Source organism: Lissotriton vulgaris, chromosome 4_1 (genome assembly GCF_964263255.1).
Source record: "Lissotriton vulgaris chromosome 4_1, aLisVul1.2, whole genome shotgun sequence".
Taxonomy (NCBI): domain Eukaryota; kingdom Metazoa; phylum Chordata; class Amphibia; order Caudata; family Salamandridae; genus Lissotriton; species Lissotriton vulgaris.
Window position 1 is genome coordinate 894683568 of NC_141691.1, and position 19547 is coordinate 894703114.

A 19547-nucleotide genomic window follows, 5' to 3' on the forward strand; every position below is an offset into this window, starting at 1 on the left:
GAGGCCATACCGGGTTGCTGTGGGGAGAGAGACTGTGAGGGTCCATAGTTGCATCTAATAAGCATCAATCCGTCTAGGAGGCCCTCATTCCTGCCCTCCTCGTCGCCCTCCTCGTCACACCTGCCAAGCTTGGGTTGGATTTCTGGTCCAAATTGGAATCCATCTTTAAAAAAACATGTCTCCCTATCTATGACAGACTTGACATCATTAAAAATAGACTAGTATGCCTTGAACTGTCATTTGCTTCGGCTCAGGCACAGATTGAAACCCGGGCCAAAGGTCTTTTTGACAATCAAATAATTTTGACTGGCTACCCAAATTAAATCTGCCACCTTAATGGCCAGCTGATTAGTAGCAAAACTGTTGAAACTGTCGAATCTACTAATCCTGTTGTGCCATCGCATATCCCCCCTTTACCTCCCACGAGTAACCAAGTTGTTCCTAGCCAACCTGTGTTGATTGGAGGGGCTGTGATGGAGGAAGTCAACAAGGTGGTACCACATAACATCCAAGTGAATCTGGATACCCCCTGTCTGCCACTAGTAAAAAGATTACCATGTATAGATCTTCCTCCCGAATCTATCACTTATGTGGTGGTACTCGTGGGCGTCCCTCCTTTATGCCAGGATAAAAGGGAGGAATACAGGGACCTCAAGAATAAGTGTATTCATTGGCTTAACTTCAATCGTCCACTGCCTATGAAGGTATCGGCTGTAATCTTGTTCGCAAGGCTTGTAGATTGGGTGGTACCTCGGAAAAAGTCTATTGAGGAAGACTGTATAATCGTTAACTTTAGGGACAGAAGGGCTGCGGAACACATTTGTGAATGGCCTGTGGCAAGCACAGCTACGTCAATACGTTCCTTACCCCTAACCTACTTTTATCCATCATTACACCTTAACCCTGGAAATATGTTGCCAGCTAGGGGGATAGAGTCTTGGTTAATGAAGGAGGAATAAGATTGTTTAATAGATTATACAGGTTGTCTGGGTTGGAGGATTGCGATTGACGGTCTCCCTTGCCCAGGTATAGGGTATATCCCTTAGAGCTTATCCAGGGAAAACCAAGAACTAGAATAGATTCAACTGTGGGTAGCATTAACAGCAATGTTGGGATATCATCCCCTCAACCCAATGGTATCGAACCAGAAGTAGGGAATACCAATCTGGTCCATCAGTGTGATGAGATACTGCTAAATCCACCTATGGGAGAAATAATTTTGATCCCACCTTCTGGGCCGGGTAATGTAAATAGGCAATGTAATTCCTTAGGTAGGGTGGATTCCCGTGGTGGCTTGTCTCACAAGAATGAGACTAACTCTTTGGTATCTTGGAACTTAGCGGGCCTGGGTCCTAAATTAGTTTCACCTGAGTGGTCCAATTTTAATGAAAAAAATGACATCTGTCTTTTTCAGGAGACATGGTCAGTAGATCCTGTCTTCCACTTGGGCTATCTTAACTTTTATGTCCCAGCGGTAAAGAAGGATAAGGGCCGCCCGGCTGGTGGGCTAGTTATATGGGTTAGGCAGGACCTAAGTTGTAATATTTAGCAACGCCCTGTATGTAATAACAATATCCTTGTAGTGAGATTCAGTACTTCTTCAGGTATTAGCCTAGATATTTTTAATGTCTATGTAAGAGGCCACCCAGGGGGAAAAAAATCTGAACAGCATTGGAAGAGCTGCTAGCGATTATGCACTCTAACACTTTGCCTCTTGTAGCAGGGGATTTCATTACAACTTTTGAGCCATTAGGGCATGACGACCAATGCCTCACAGAGGAGGAAGATTCCAGGTGGGATATCCGCTGTCTTGAGTTGGCACCTATAAAAAAATGGACCGAGGCGGCCATTCAATTAAAGGGGCTGTATATGGGTAATCATTTGAGGGCAGCTAATGGTCGCACACCATCAGATAGGCGGGGAATTAATACATACGATAATGGCCACAGGTCTAGTCGTATAGACTATTTGCTTGTTCACTTAAGACTGTGGCATTATCTTATGGATATGGTGGTAACTGGCCGTATAGAAAGCGACCATAATCCACTTACCTCTAGTTTTAATTTGTCTCTAGTTGAGGGTGCACCAGCCCCACAGGATGTTATAGCGCCAGATCTTATTTTAGCCAACAACATGCACCATTTAAAGTGGAGTATAATCGCTGACCATCCTGAAACTCTGGCTGCAATTAAAAATTAATGTAACTAATGCATTAGTCGCGTTGGGGTCTAGTGACATTAGTGTGGACTCTCACTCTTTTGTGATTGATGCCCACACTAAACTTTTTGACCGCTTAAATTCTTACTATTGTAAGCCAAGTACAAACAGGACCAAAAAGGGTAAGAAACCTGTTGGGTGGTACAACAAGGCTTGCCGACAAGCTTGGGCCAGCCTTGGCAGGGCCTTAAGAACGAAGGATGCATGTAAAGTAAGGGCAGCTCGGGGTTGTTACAGGAAAACCCAGTTGGAGGCAAAAAAGCTTTGGGATGAGGTTAAGTGGAAGGAACTTAAAGATGCATGTGCGGCTAAGAATCACAAATTGTTCTGGGACACATTTAAGTTGGATAGGGGAGGTTGCCCGGATCGCCTTCAGAATAATGTGGCTCAGCATCTATGGGTCGACTATTTTAAGCCACAGTACACTAGGAGTAGCGATGATTTTCTACCTGAAAAAAAGTTCCAATATAGAGAGGCAATCAAGGCCTACAGAGATGGGGTCAGGACGGCCCAGGCCACCTACTTTGCGGACAAAATCATGGAAGCCAAATCCAAACCCAAGGAAATCTTTCACTTGGTAAAAAAATGCACTAAAGTGAACACAGCTCCTCCCTTGGCAAAAACGCAAGAACAGTGCAATGAGCTAGCGGAATTCTTCCATAACAAAGTTACCCAGATCTACTCTTTCTTCCCAATAGCAGCCACAAATCCAGGAGCAGCCGACCAAACATCTTCGAGACACCCCACTCCCCCAGACCAGCCAAATCTTGAACATTTACCCCCATTAGACCTTGACACCCTTAATCAATTGGCACGCCAAGTCAAATCTGGCTCTCCACGTGACCCAGCTCCACCGGAGATCTTGCTACAGGCAAGTCAAGCCACCCTGCCCGTAATTCTGGATCTTTTAAACTCTTCCATTTCCTCCTGTACAGTGCCCACTGCATGGAAGAGAACCATGGTACGGGCACTGTTAAAAAAAACCAATCTTGATCCAGAAGATCACTCCAGTTACCGCCCTATCTCACTGCTCCCCTGGGTAAGTAAGGTCTTGGAGAAGTATATAAACACCCAGTTAGTTCAATTTCTTGAGAACAACTTGCTATTGGACATGACCCAGACAGGCTTCAGACCTAAGCACGGAACTGAAACCGCCTTGTTAGTATTTACCGAAGAATCACGCAGGATACTAGATCAAGGAGGATCAGTGGCAGTGATCCTCCTTGACTTAAGTGCAGCCTTTGATACGGTCAGCTATGCCACCTTGCTGAACCGTCTACGTAACATCGGAGTAACAGGGGATGCACTGAGGTGGCTTGACTCCTTCCTGACAAACAGATCTTTTCAGATCTTTGACGGGGAAATAGTGTCAGCCAGCAAATCACTGAGCTGTGGGGTTCCGCAGGGCTCTTCTTTAAGCCCTGCGTTGTTTAACATATATATGAAACCACTGGCTGGGGTCGTCGAACCGCACGGTATTAAGATCATATCGTATGCCGACGATACCCAGCTAGTGGTTTCTCTGGCTCAAGAGGGCAACAGACAAACCTCGGAAGGCCTGATGAAATGTCTAGAGGATGTCAAGGAGTGGATGACAATCTCCTCTCTAAAACTCAATGTAGATAAAACTGAGCTCATGCTCCTGGGCCCAGTATCACCAGTGCCACTCATCTCCCTATGGCCTCCCTGCCTGGGCACCCCTCCTACCCCTAAGGAAAGTGTAAAAAGCCTGGGAGTATGGCTGGACAAAAGTCTCTCTTTCACCACTGTCTGCCACATGTTTCGGCCTACTCAGAACACTCAGGAAAGTTCTACCCCTTCTGCCAATGGAAGCCAAACAAGTGGCAGTACAAGGCCTGATTCAGTCCCGGCTAGATTCTAATAACGCCCTCTACGTGGGAGCCCCTGAGATGACCTTACGAAAGTTGCAGGTGGTACAGAACTGTGCAGCCCGTACCTTGCTACAGATCCCATGCACTCAGTCAGCCAGATCCGGATTAAAAAGTTTGCATTGGCTGCCGGTGAGGCAGAGAGTGGCATTTAAGGCATTATGCATTGCCCACCTGGCCTTCTGGAAGACAGGCCCAGCAATCAATGACAACTTAGTCACCCTCTACCACCCTAGCAGAAATCTTCGTTCCACGGAAGCTTTCTTGGCTGTGGTACCCAAAGTTAGGCGAGCTAGGACCGGAGGCAGGATGTTCTCCCTGAACGCCTCGCAGTTGTGGAACTCACTTCCTTTACAACTCCGGTCCAATTCGAACCTGCTCTCCTTCCGCAAACAATTGAAGACCCTTCTGTTTGCAAGGTCCACCGAGTCCTAACTTCTTCTGCACTGCCCAGCTCTGTCTACATACTCAGCGCTTGGACGCCCATGGGGCAGCAATTGCGCTATACAAATCAATATACAATACAATACAGTGCAATGAAGATATCCATGGATCATTTTTATATACCTATTATGATGTGGTGGCTTTTACTCCTGAAGACGTCGACAAGGCATTAGATGCGGTAACTGGGGGTAGAGCACCAGGCATGGAATGCATCCACACTGATGTTTTTGTAAATGATAAGCAAGTCTCGCGATTATATATTGCCCATATTGCAAATGCAATCGCCCAAGGAGCCAATGTCCCCCCCTCATGGAAGGGGGCGGAAATCGTTCAGGTGTTCAAAAAGGGAAATAAGTCTGTTGCAGGCAATTATAGGCCAATTAGCCTAATTAACTTGCTACAGAAGATTATGGGTAGATTAGTTTTGTGTAAGGTGCAGGCCTGGATAGATGATAACGATATTTTGAGTCCCCTGCAGGCTGGCTTACGCCGCCTAACCATTATGATTGACCAAGTTTTTCGCTTTATCACTCTGTACTGGAGGATGGTGGTTTTGGGAAAGGGGGCCTTGTATGCTGTGTTCGTTGATTTAAGGGCAGCTTTTGACCTAGTACCGCATAGTAAATTATGGCAAGTCTTGGGAGAGATGGGGATGGCCCCGGAGTTGTTGACCCTCATCATCCGGCTACATGAGGATAATTTTGCCCGGGTCCGGTGGGGGGCGCAGGGTGAAGTTGGCAGAGGAGTGCGACAGGGATGCGTTATGGCGCCTACCCTCTTCTCGCTCTTCGTCAATGGGGTGGCTGACTATCTTTCCCTGGCCCCCACGGATGCCCCGGTACTGGCAGGCACCCGTATTTCAATCCTCATGTTTGCGGATGATACTTTGATTATTTCAAAAACACTGAGTGGTCTCCAGAAGGCCCTACAGCGATTCGAAGAATTTTGTCATCTGCGCGGCCTAGAAATAAACCCTGCTAAGACCAAATTCATGTCCTTCAATGAACACAAATCCTTCAGAGGTAGCGTATACATGAATACATTGCCCTGGAACAGGTTGAAGCTTTTACATATTTGGGTGTTACTTTACAGAAGGATATGCGTTGGAATAGCCACGTCGATCTGGCTGTTCTGACGCATAAACAGCAAGCTGGTATTCTTCTAACCAAATTTAAAACTTCCCTAACCAAACCGATTAGCCCAGTGCTAGATATCTACGGAATGAAGGTACTGAGCTTGGCCCTATACGGAGCAGAGCTGTGGGGGTTCGAAAACCTAAAGTGTCTGACCTTGTTGGAAAATGCTTTCCTACGCAAAGTTACAAGTCTCCCTCAAAGTACCCCCCTGAGACCATTATTATTGGATCTCAGTAAGAAAACTATGGAAGATCTAGCCAAGCTTCGTCCTCTACTATATTTGCGTAGGGTATGGTGTACAGAGGAACTCTCACACTATGCCAACGGCCTTATGGATGTCATAAAAACTGACTCCTTCCACAAAATCAAATGGTTGAGGAGATCAGATCCCTGTTAGTGAAGCTAGATATGTCAGAATTTTGGGATGATCCTTTAAACGCAGTCTTTCCCTCTAAAAAAATGTTAAAAAGAAGGTATTGGGAATTTGTTTTTACATCAGCGCGTTCTCAAGGTCTCTCTACCCATCTTACTGGTCGTTTTTTTAAATTTAAGTCCTGTCCAGTGTTTGAGAAATACTGGGATCTGATTGAAAAACCATATGATCCCAAATTGTATTTTCAACTTATTTTGGGTACTCTCCCAACCCGGGAATTCACTTGTTAATTGGGGGGGGCTATTAATGATAGATGCTGTAGGTGTTTTGAATAACGAGAAACAGTAGGCCACATACTGTTCTTTTGTCCACTATATGCTGCACCACGTAGTATGTGGAAAAAGCCTATTTGTGAGGCGATGGGCATCAGAACATATGCAGAGGGCTTGCGATTCTTGTGTTCAGACCCCACTCCTCCTTTAGCAATAGCTGTGGCGAAGTATTTGAGCTGAGCATGGTCAATCCGTTTGAAAATGTTGTCCCAAGTAGCTAGCGACACCTCTGCCTATGACATCCCAAGTATTATGATGATCTCGTGTTATAGCTGCCCTATTTATTTGATTAGTGTGATGAGTTTCCCTTGGCTGGGCCAGATTTTGGCACCCTTTTAGAGTTATGCCTCAATTGGTATAATGAATTATTGACTGTTTTTTATCTTTCTCTTCAGAAAAGAGTAATCTTTTAATAATTTATTCGATAGTTATCAAAAGATTTAATTGTATCTTAAATATTTATTCGACTGGTTTTAAAAATGTATTTTTTTATATTGTTGAATCATAACCAATGTTTTTATGTTGCACTTTTATGACTTAACTGTCAAATAAAGTTTATGAATGGAATGGAATATTTAATAGTGTTCTTTGGATCTTTGTTAGCATGTATGAGTGAATCCATAGGTAAGTGTTTAGATGTGTGGGTAGATGTAGGTCTCACTGAGTGGGTTTTTAGAAACTTGTATTGGTGTGCCAATGGTTTCAAATATGGTACTCCATATTTTATAATGAGTGTTGAAAGATTATACTAGTGTATGATGAGGTGTATCAGATTGTCACGTGGATGATATCATCAGTGATGTCATTTGAGATGTCATCAGTGAAGTCATCAGTGATCTCACTGACCATGTTATGAATGATGTAATATGTGACATCATCAGCAGTGGATTGCGGGCACGCGAGTTATAGTTAGTACAACTAACTATAACGTGGAAATTTCAATGGTTTTGTACGAGTGAAATGTTCAACTAACTATAACACCCCTAAAACCTATGTTTTTTCATTGAAAGGTTTTATAAATGCTAATTCCTAACTATAACATGTCTGAAACCTATGTTTTTTTCAGTGAATTTCTAAGGTTTTGTAAATGCTAAATCCTAACTATAACATGTCTGAAACCTATGGTTTTTTCAGTGAATTGCAAAGTTTTTTTTAAATGACAACTTTTAAATGTATCAATTCTTATATTTATTTTTTTGATACTGATTTACTAAATTTTTTAAAACTATTTATATTTAGATATTTTATTTTTTAAATTGCATTATAATTACATTATACATTCATTCATTCATTCATTCAAAAAACTTTATTGCATTTTTTCATACCATAAAAGTACAGTGAATTACTTCGGTTTCATGATGAGGGTAGGTTTCAGGAAGGGTATGTGTCAGTCAGAAGCAATTCAGGCAAAATCCATACAAGATAACAAACATCATTAAAAAGTTAAAATACATAAATATTAAAAACCTTTTTCTTAAAAATTTTATATAATTACAATTCCAAAATCCTAAGTACAAAAAAGATTTAATCACCAGGTCACATACGGCAGTAGGAAGGGAAAATACTATACTTGCTCTAGTCATGGACTCAATTAGGGGTTGGACACTATACTCCTAAAAGGTAGCAGCACCATCCCAACTGAAGACATACACCATTATACAAGATTTATGCGAATCAGCTACATGGCAAATAGGAACTTTGTTATTGCAACCACGTATAAGGGATTAGAATCAGTTCTTAGAATCCTGAAGAAGTCTAAGTGATTCCTAATTCCTAGGTTCCTGCACAGTTGTATTAACCATTTCTGCCTGGGCAGATTGTTAGCCCCGCAGAAAAGGACTACGTGCGCGACTGTTTCCTCCTTTTCAGAATATCCAGGGAAAAATCGTTTTGGTACTCCAGCCCACTTGTTGGCAAATGAAAAAAAAGGTAGAGTACCATATCTGAATTGGAGGAAACATTTTTGGGCTAATAATGGCTGAATAGAATCTAGAACCTTTTCAAATTCATAGTGGCACTTGAAGTCAAGGATTTCAGATGTGAGACTTGATGTTGTGGATGACCTTAGGGCTTCTGTCATTCTGTACTCCCTAACCGCAGCTTTCAATGAGGATTTTGATGTTGTTAAGCATGCATCCTCCGGATTGGACCAGAGGTTTTCCATGCCTATTGCACAAAAGGAGTTCTTAATAAAAGATAACCATGGAATGCTACCAGCCCCCAACAATTTCATTACCCCTTTCAGTTCCTCCCTATAGCACCCCAACTCAGGAGTGCTCCACAACCTCCGCCAGTATAACAGCGGTCTAATTGCTGCCACATCGGATATAGGGAGAATATTAAGGTCCATCCTGAGGGGAACTAAGGGTGTTAATTTTGGGAGGGTCAAAATTTGTCGAATGAAATTATTGTCTGTTAGAGCTAGGGAATTACAGAACCTGTGACCCCATAGTTCTGCCCCGTATAACGATGCGGCCCATGCCTGGACCTTGTAGATTTCCAGAAGAGGGGCTATCATTTTTATGGCGCAGTTATTTTGCACTCTGAGAATGCCTCCAATGGCCTGCGTGAGTCTCAAATTGGCCTTATCCATCTGTGAACCCCAGCCCATCTTATCATTTAATGTAAGACTTAGATAATCGAACACAGACACCCTTTCCAGGAGTCGATCCTCCATTAATGGATGGGGACAGTTTCTGGTGTTCGCATTAAAAACCATGTACTTGGTTTTGTTGATGTTAATAACGAGGTTCCTTTTTTTCCAGAATTGACTGAACGCGTTTAGGACACGCTGCATGCCCATGGATGACTTTGAGAGCAGCAGCGTGTCATCCGCAAACACAAGGGCGGGGCAGCTTCGCGTCCCCAACTTCGGGCAGTCTATGTCCTTTATGGTTAACAGATCGTCAATCAACCCATTTAAGAAAAGGGTCTGCACTAAAACGCAACCTTGCCTAACCCCCTTTTCTACGGGGAAAGGTGCGGTCAGTTGCCCATGCTTGCCATACCTTACTCTTGCGAAGGATCCTTCGTGGAGAAGCCTAAACTGGTGGCACAGATATGGTGGAACGCCCAAGCTCAAGAGTATGCTCCAGAGCTGATTACGGTCCACCATATCGAATGCCGACTTCAAGTCTACGAAGGTTAGATATAGACTACCACCGCCTAGTGTAACATACTTCCAGTGTAATAACTGGAGCCTAAACAGCTGATCAATAGTGGAGGTATTTGCCCTGAATCCTGCTTGTAAAGGAGTAATGTCTTGTTCGCTCATCCATTCTTGTAGGCGATTTAGTAGAACCCTTGCATCGATTTTTTGGGATACATCTATGAGGCTTATTGGCCTGTAATTCGCTGGTTCCATAGGTGATCTCTTTTTATAGATGGGTATAATCTCTGCCCCCAACCATGTGGCGGGGGCAGGTGAACCCCCAAGAAGGCATTAAAAAGTACTTGAAAATATGGGGCCCAAATTTTTTGTTCCTCCCTATACAAGTCTCCTGGGAGCCTGTCTAGGCCAGGCGCTTTATTTCCTTGCAACTTAAGAAGGGCCCATTGGACCTCATCCAAGGTGCATGGTGGAATATCCCATGAAGGGACAAGATTTAGAGGGCATAGTGGGAGCTCGCTCGCTTCGACTGTAGAGTCGGAATAAAGTTCTTTAAAATGTTTGCGCCAAGCTTCTTCACAGATTGATGGGTCCAAATTAGTCTTTCCCTCTGGCTTCCCGGTGTGAACCAGGTTCCAGAAGGTCTTTGCATCTTTTGCCTCCAGTGCAAGTTTAATAGATTCCCATCTTTCCTCTTCCCATTCTTTTTTTGCATTTAGGATAATGTTTTTAAAAACAGCCCTAGCTTCCCAAATGCGTGACTTTTCTCCCCCCTTAAGAGTGGATAGGAGGGTACATTTTGCTACCCTACATCCTTTATTGTACCACGGATTCTTCTCCCCATTAATTTTAGGCTTCATAATTTTAGGATTAAAGAAGAAGCCCATCAGAGCTGCAGCCATTTCCTGATGGAGTTCTCCAAAATCCTCTCCATGTACGTTGTTGGTAAGGTTATCCGAAATTGTGGATGCCCTCTCCAGCAAAGGAATAATACTTTTGTAAATTCTGACCACCGCTTCTGGGGATTGAGATAGTTTGGCCTAGTGGATGCGTCTCCCTCTGTCTCTAACTCTATAATCTCCATACGAAGATTCAATGGGACCTTAATCTGCATCATTACAACTAATATCTACCAAAGCAACCAAGGGGTGGTGGTCACTTTCTGTACATTGAATGACGCTGAAATCTAAAATCTTATGCCAATTCGCAATACTAATTAATAAGTAATCAACCCCTCACATACCCATTCACAGACTGATATCTGTACTCATACAACCAATCACTCATCCATAGAGCCACTCACTCATACACCTATTTACTCACCTTACAGCTGCACATGTATCCACTCACTCACCAATACAGCCACTCATACATCCAGTCATACATATATAAAGACACTTACACACCCACTCATACAACCCTGCAGCCACTCACACACCCACTCAATCACCAACACAGAACCTCACACAGCCACTCACTTATCCATACAGATACTCACACACCCACTCACTTACCCATACAGCCACTGACAGTTACTCACTCACCCATGCAACTCACACAAATACTCACATACCAACAGAACCACTTACATACCCATTCACACATCCATACAACTCACACACCCATTCATTCACCTTTAAAGCTACTCACACAGACATTCCCTCACACCTACTCACTTACCTACACACACACTCAAACAGATACTCACTCACCATCACAGCTACTCAGACTTAGAGGAATAGTTGTACGTTCCAAAAATCAACACTTGGAAACCTTTCTGCTGAAAACCACACAATGGATTCCTATGGAAGGAAATACAAGTTACTGTAATTACGCTTAGTATTACTTTTCAGGGTAAGTGCTGGGCTCAAAGATGCCGCACTGGGTTCTCTCCTGATAACAGGTGCATAAATCGGAATTCGTAGTTCGACTGATTTTAGAGGAATATTTCTACAATGGTGAAGGAAGGGGCGGGGCCTGAGGAGACATGTGTGCAAACACACCCTGTGGTGCGTTTTAAGTTGCGGGATTAAGTGCCCTTGAATCCTGAAATCCCACGGGGGCCAACTAGCCCACCAAGTACCTCCAGTATGCGCCAGGAGGCTGCGTTGCAGAGAGGTGTTCAGAGGCCACGCCCCTTTTAACAACACTCTGTAACACAGCTCCGTAGCACTTACTGGAGATAGCTGGTAGACTAGTTGGCCTCCAGGGACCCTCAATATTGACAAGGAATTAATTCCCCAACTTAAACCATGTCACAGGACACGTTTGCACACATGTGAACTCAGGCCCCGCCATTTCCCTTCACCACTATGCAAACGCGCCCATGGCGCATTTTAAGTTGGGGTAATAACTCCCCTTGAATACTGACGGTCCCTGGGGTGCAACTAGCCCAACAGCTACCTCCAGTAAGTGCCACAGAGCTGCGTTGCAGAGAGGTGTAAAAAGGGGCGTGGCCTCAGAACACCACTCTGCACGCAGCTCCCTGGCTCATACTGGAGGTACCTGGTGGGCTAGTTGGACTCCAGGGGCCCCCAATATTCAAGGGGAATTTGTTCCCCCTCAGCAAACGCACCAGGGGGCGCGTTTGCAGAGTGATGCAATAAGGGGGCGTGGCATCCGTCCCGCTCCCGTTTAAAAAAAAATATATATTTTATAAAGGGGGCTTCGTAGCCCCCCTTCTTTTTTCTTTTTTGGGCCCTGGGGACCCCATCCCCCAGGGCCTCACCCCCAAATTAAATTGTAAAAATATATGTACGGAAAGGGGGCCACGTGGCCCCCCTCCTGTGGCCAATTCCGGGCCCCAGGGACCCCATACCTCGGGGCCGGCCATTCTTTGATTATTTTTTTTATGGGGGAGGGGGGCCGCGTGGCCCCCCTCCTGGGCCACTTGTAGCCTTGGGACCCCATTCCCCGGGGCTTGCCCTCTTCATTGGGGACCGTGTGGGGTCCACAATCCCCCCACGGTCCCAGCCGGCTCCTCGTGTCCTGCGGGAGCCGGCATTGCTTTTACACATGGGGAGCAGGTAACATGCTGCTCCCCACATGGAAAAGCAATCTGCTTTGCTTCATTGAAGCGAGAGCAGGTTTCCCTGCTCTCGCTTCAATGAAACAAAGCAGTTTGCAATGGCAGGGTGAGAGCCGCGAGGTTCCCTCCCTGCCATTGCATACAGCAGTGTCCCGGGGGTGGGCACCCCGGGACACGGCAGGAGCCGGCCCAGGGGGGTGGTGGCCCACAGGGCCATTGAGGGCTCCAGGAGGGGGGCCACGATGGCCCCCTCCCACATTTTTTAGAAGCCCTGGGGGTGGTGGTCCCCGGGGCTGGGGGGCCTCAGAGCCCCCCACCCAATTTTCTTAAGCCCCAGGGGATGGCAGTCTCTGGTGCTGGGGGGGGCCTGAGAGCCCTTCCACTCATTTGTTTAAAGCCCCGGGGGTGGTGGTGGTCCCCGGGGCTGCTGGGGGGCCCCGTGCGCCCCCGCATACATTTAATTCTTGACCCGGGGGTGGTGGACCCTAAGGCTGTTGGGGCCTGAGATCCTCCCTCCCATTTCAAAATTGCCCAGGGGGTTGTGGTCCCCGTGGCTGTGGGGGGCCCTGTGAGCCCCCCGTACATCAAAATCAAGCCCTGGGGGGTGGCAGTCCCTGGGGCTGGGGGGGCCTCTGGGGGGCCTCACAGCCCTCAGTTAACATTTTAAAGCCCCGGGAGTGGCGGTCCCCGGGGCTGCTGGGGGCCCGTGAGCCCCCCGAATATTTTAAATTAGAGCCCCAGGGGTGGCGTTCCCCCGGGCAGTGTGGGTGGGATTGGGACCCCGCACTTTTTTTCAAAAATGCCCCCGGGTTTTGGCCCACCTTGTGGGACCCCCTGAGCAGGCCTAGGGGGTCAGGGTGTGTCTACTCTGCCCCCTTTTCGCGTTTTGCGGCATTTGTTTTTCTTTTCTTAAGATGGCTGCCAACACTTCCTGATTTTGACAGTTGTCAGCCAATGAGCATTCAGCTCGTGCACGGCAGGGTGCTTGTAGGCTGCGCGTAGGGTAAGCTGATAGTACTCTGGATCCACCGCGCCCATCGATATATAAATGACTTTAACTGTCATTCTCTCAAGAGCTACTGAACGGATTTACACCAAATAAGCAAAAGGCACAAGTCTGAACTGAGGACTATCTCTTTGCCAAATTTGGTGTAAATCTGTTCAGCCGTTCGGGCTGTAGCAGTGTCTAAAGGTCCTATGGGAAATTGCATGGGGAAAACACGTTTTGGGACCCTCCACTTTTCTCGGCCCCGCTTGACCAATCACCCCCAATTTTAAGGGAAGGAGCGGAACTGAGCTGGCCAAAAGTTTGGAAAATTTCCAGCAGATTCATCAATCGACGCCAAAGTTATTGTCAATAGAATGTTGCGGATTTCCTCTGGATAATAGGTCCTAACTATAACTATCTACTGGCGACCGCCAGTAGATAATATATATATATATATATATATATATATATATATATATATATATTTATATCTATATTCACTGAAAAAACAATAGGTTTGACACTCGTTATAGTTAGGAATTAGCATTTAAAAAACCTTTGAAATTCACTGAAAAAACCATAGGTTTCACACCAGTTATAGTTAGCTGAACATTTTAATCATACAAAACCATTGAAATTCCCATGTTATACTTAGTTGGACTCACTATAACTCACGCACCCGCAATCCACTGCTGATGATGTCACATATTACACCATTCATGACATGGTCAGTGACATCACTGATGACATCACTGATGACATCATTAATGACATCACTGATGACATCATCCAGTGACTGCGTGTTTCTGTAAAGTTTAAATATGTTTTACATATTGAAGAATGAGTGGATGTATAAGTGTCTGGATGAAGGATTTAGTAGGTGCGTGACTGACTGTATGAGTGACTGATTAAATGTTTCTTACTGAATGCATGGGTTAGTGACTAAACTGTCTGAATGTGTGCATCAGTATGTCTGTTGTTGTGTAAGCTGCTGCATGTGTTGATCAGTAGCTATATGAGTGGCTATATGGGTTATTGATTGGTTGCCCAAGTATTTGTATGTGACGCTGAGTTTGTGTGTGGGTGGCTGGGAGGTGTGTGACTCTGTGCATAGATGTGTGAGCAGTTGATTCACTATATGTGTGGGTTCAAGAGTGCATGTGGAAACAGCTGTATGGGCGGTTGACTGTGTGGATGTGTGTGTTGGTGAGTGAATGGATATCTCAGTGCTACATGTCCAAGTAAGTACATATGTAAAACACAGTGCATGTGAGAGTTGGCATATATAAATGACTATACATGAGTGCCAGTGATTGTGCAAGTGGCTGTATGGATCAATGTGTACTTGTATCAGTGATTGTATAAGAGAGTAAGTATGTGTTAGTATATGTTTGAATAAGTAAGGTGTTGTGTGTATAACTGTATAGATGATGAAATGGGAGTGTAATTGATTCTTTGCATGACTGACTAGGTGTGTGAGCAACTCCATGGATGAGTGGCAGTGTGTGAGTGTCTGTATAGGTGTATGAGTGCATATGATCGTGTTGTATTGATGAGTGACTGTATGTATGAGTGATTGTATGGGTGAATGAGTGGATGTGTGTGTAGACCTAGGAATCAGTGAGTGCGTATGTAGTAACTGGTATTATTGTGTCAATGGTTTCAAGGATGGTAGTCTGTATTTAACACTGGGTGTATCAAAGGTTAGATTAGAGTGTGAGGAGGTGCATCGTATTATCACATGAATGATGTCATCAGTGATGTCATCAGTGATGTCAATTGAGATGTCATCAGTGATATCATTTGAGATGTCATCAGTGATGTCATCAGTGATGTCACTGACCATGTCATGAATGATGTAATATGTGACATCATCAGCAGTGGATTGCGGGCACGCGAGTTATAGTGAGTCCAACTAACTATAACGTGGGAATTTCAATGGTTTTGTATGAGTAAAATGTTCAGCTAAATATAACTGGGGTGAAACCTATGGTTTTTTCAGTGAATTTCAAAGGTTTTTAAAATGCTAATTCCGAACTATAACGAGTGCCAAACCTATGGTATTTTCAGTGAATTTCAAAGGTTTTTTAAATGCTAATTCCTAACTATAACAAGTTTGAAACCTATGGTTTTTTAACAGAATTATTAAGTTTGTTTAATAACTAATTTTTATAGCTATGAATTATTATAATTTTTTTAAATTATTCCAATAGTCTATATTTTTGTAATATTAATTTTTTAATGCATTTTTCCTGTTTTTTAAAAATATATAAGCCCTGGAGCGCTCAGGGTGCGCGCACCCGTAAACGCAGCCGTAAACGTAGCGTGAGCGCAATTCCCGTGAGCGAAAAAATATATATTTATGTATTTAAAGTAAATAACAATGCAAGACATTTAGTGGCATACTCAAAAAAGTACTATTTTTGTTTTTTAATAACCGTACTTTAACTTTAAACGCATTTCTGAAAATTGAGCAAAACGTCATTGTGACGCGCCTCGTACGCGCCCCCGGAAGCGTTTCCGGTAGCGCCGACGTACGTGCCGCGTAAGCGCGCGCGTAAGCGCCCCGGATCACGTAGCGTAAGCGCGTCAAGCCATGTGACCTTAAAACAACACTTTTTATTGGTTCATAACAGTTTTTTTTCCAACTATTGAAAGCCCCCACCCATTTCCCTCACTACCTCTTTGACCTTGGAGAGAGCAAGAGCTGTTCCCTGCTTCTTCTCCAACATCTCTTTTTTTGAAGAATGGCTGAAAGACCCAGCAGTGACTCTGATGAAGAGTTTTTGCCAGAGAACCCTCCTCGGCGCAAAGTGAAAGAACATTTTATATGGAAATGTTTTACCTACCCCGAAGGTGAAAAAAAGGTAAATGCTGCAAAGGTGTGCTGCAAAATCTGTGACACCATCTTGTCACGTGGAAACCCCTCCAAAAAGTACAGCTTTGGCAACGCCACCTTAATTAGGCATGTCGGGAGGAGGCACCCCAACAATTACGCGAGGGAGAGTGTCAGGGACCTGGCACGCAATCCCCCAACAGATGGCAGCAGCACCTCGACTGGTGGAGCAACACCTTCAGGAAGACAAGCTGCAAGACTAATTCCAAACGTGCAGCCGGTCTTTGCAGATCTCAAACTGTCTGCAAGGACTGCGACGAACTGCTTTGCTATGGGGAGCAGAGCATAGAACTTATTGTTCGAAGAAAAGAAGAACACCGCTGCTCCACCCACCACTAATTTTTCCCCTTTTTTTTTGCTCCTGTTGAGCAGTTTTGGATTCCCTGATTTTGTTTTTCTCCCCTAAAAAATACAAAAAAATATAAAATCGTTAAGAAAATGTACAAAATAAATATAAAATCAAAAAAGAAGAAAAAAAAGTTCTTGTTAGAACTACCCCCAATTCTCCAAAAAGAGCTATATTCCTTATATATTGTGTCATTTTTTCTTTCAATGTGGTGCACTCATTGTACGCGTACCTGTAAACGCACATGTAAGCGCACCCAGCGCTTACTCTGCAAATTTTTTTTTTTAAATTGGGAAGTGGAGTAAGGGAACAGGGGTGAGGGACGGTGACAGAAGGGCAGTGAGTATGAGTAAAGAGGAGTGAAAGAGGGTGGATAAAAGCGAGTGAGGGTATGACAAGGGGGGTGAGGGAGTGAGGGGACAGAGGGAGTGAAAGAAGGAGTGACAGAAGGGGACTCAGTGAGGGACCAAAGAAAGGTAAGTGAGGGAGTGTGGGTGAGTCATAGGGAGTAACCATAACGCAAGAGGAGTGACAGAGTGAGGGGATGGAGAGAGTGAGGCTAAGAGAGAGGGAGTGAGGGAAAGGGAGTGAGGAAGTGAGAGGACAGAGGGAGTGACAGAAGGAGTGAGTGAAGTGCAGTAAGGTGAGTGAGGGAAGGGGAATGAGTGAGGGAGCGAAGGAAGGGAAGAGAGGGGAATGGAAGTAAAGCAGGGGGACAGAGAAAAGGTGAAAGTGGGAGGGGAGTGAGAGAAAGAGGAGTAAACATGGGGAATCAAAATAAGTGAGGGAAGCAGAGTAAGGGAATGGGGATGAGGGAGGGTTTGAGAAGAGCAGTGAGGTTGGGGAAAAGAGTGATGACAAACAAAATTTTGTTTGACAATCTTACCTTATAAGTAATGTAAACGTAATTACATATTTTTACTAAATTTAAAAACAGTGAAAGAGGAAAAAAAATAGGTTATACATTTTATAATACATATTTCAAAATACAAGAGACAAGGCATGAGATTAAAAGTCATAAAAGGGTACTAAGAGATAAAGTAGGAGTGAAGGACACAGAAAGGGAAGGGGAATGATTGAGGGGGCGAAAGAAGGGAAGAGAGAGGAAGGGGAGTGAAGCAGAGGGACTGAGAGAAGATGAGTGGGGGAGGGGAGTGAGGGGAAGGGGAGTGAAGGATGGGGAATGAGGTGTAGTGAGGGAAGCGGAGTAAGGGAATGGGGTGAGGGATGGTGAGAGAAGGGCAGTGAGGGTGAGTAAAGAGGGGTGATAGAGAGTGGATAAAGGTGAGTGAACGTGAGACAAGGGGAGTATAATATATATTTGACAATACAAATTAACTTGTACAACATGTTATATGGTTTATTTTTGCTGTTCTCAGAATATATTGATTTTCACTAAAAACAGTGAGTTCAATACTACTCATCATATGACAGCGGGCACAAAAAATACACAATCAAAATGATTGTTTTTCAAAAATCCAAACAACGTTTCAATAAATAATGTAAAACTTAGGAAAAAACCTATCTTAAATGTTTTCTTCTAAACAACAATTTCTTACGTACAGTATATCATTATTATACTCTCAAAGTAAAGTGATATAGAAACATATATTAACAACATTTACCCGAAATAATCATTGTTGATTCACATACTTTTCCACATAGCCAAATAGTATATGTAAAGTCCTTTTATTTGGAAATTACCTAATTGTACTCTTAAACTTCCATTTACAGAGTTTCTGAATGAAAACCTCCAACATCTTTTTGATCATCTTACAATAGTTATATTTCCACCTCTTGCTCACTTATGATCAGCATTTCCTATAATACTGATATCACTCACTATGTGATAGACTTACACTACCTCTATGACAACTACAAGTTTTTAATTATCTTGATCACTCTCACTCACAAAGTAATTTTGAACAGAAGACTAACTTTTATTAACTGCTCCAATCTTCATAGGCCAATTACTTTCCCTACAATTTTGGTTGTAGTAACACTAGGTAAGAATTTCTTAAGTCAAAAAGCAAACGTTGTTTGAAAGTCAAATGAGTATCATTACAATAAGTCCAGCCTTTTTGACATTTTAAATAAGCTGTATAATGTCCAGATGTTGTCAAAGGACCATCATGGAAAATAATTGCTGCAGTTACAAAGGTTCTTCCTGAAATTGATAATTGAGAAGCCACAACATTTTTAATTAAAGTTGTCAATTTAGTTCCATCAGGCCTACATCGTTGGAACATTAAAATTACATACCGTCCATAACTTTGTATAAATAATGTTGTTAGCATTGCAGAGTTACATTGGGTACAGACCATGTTTTGATTTGGTGCTCTAACTAGATTATTAAAAGACACTGATTTGCAGTCTGGTAAAGTCAAATATATAAATCTTTCAGTGCCTATTGTAGTACTTCTTGAAAAGGAACAATTATCGCAGTCATGCTGCCATTTATAAGAAAGGCCAAAAAGATTTTCAACATCTATACCTTCATCTTGCAATACAACAAGGATATACATTAGAAATCCCTGACAATCTTGCTGAGTATCCCGTGAAAATTGATTTAGACCAGAACATATGTCTAAAACATTTCGAATTTCAGAAACACTTTCTATTTTTGTTCTATCACTGCTACATTTCTCAAACACAGAATTCAACAAACAACAACATCTTTGATCCCGATTTTCAACAATCTGTTCTTGTAAAGTTTGGAGAAAAAAACATCATTAACCACCACATTAGCATAGCAGTTGAACCCAGAACTGTTTTCAAACTGAAATCCA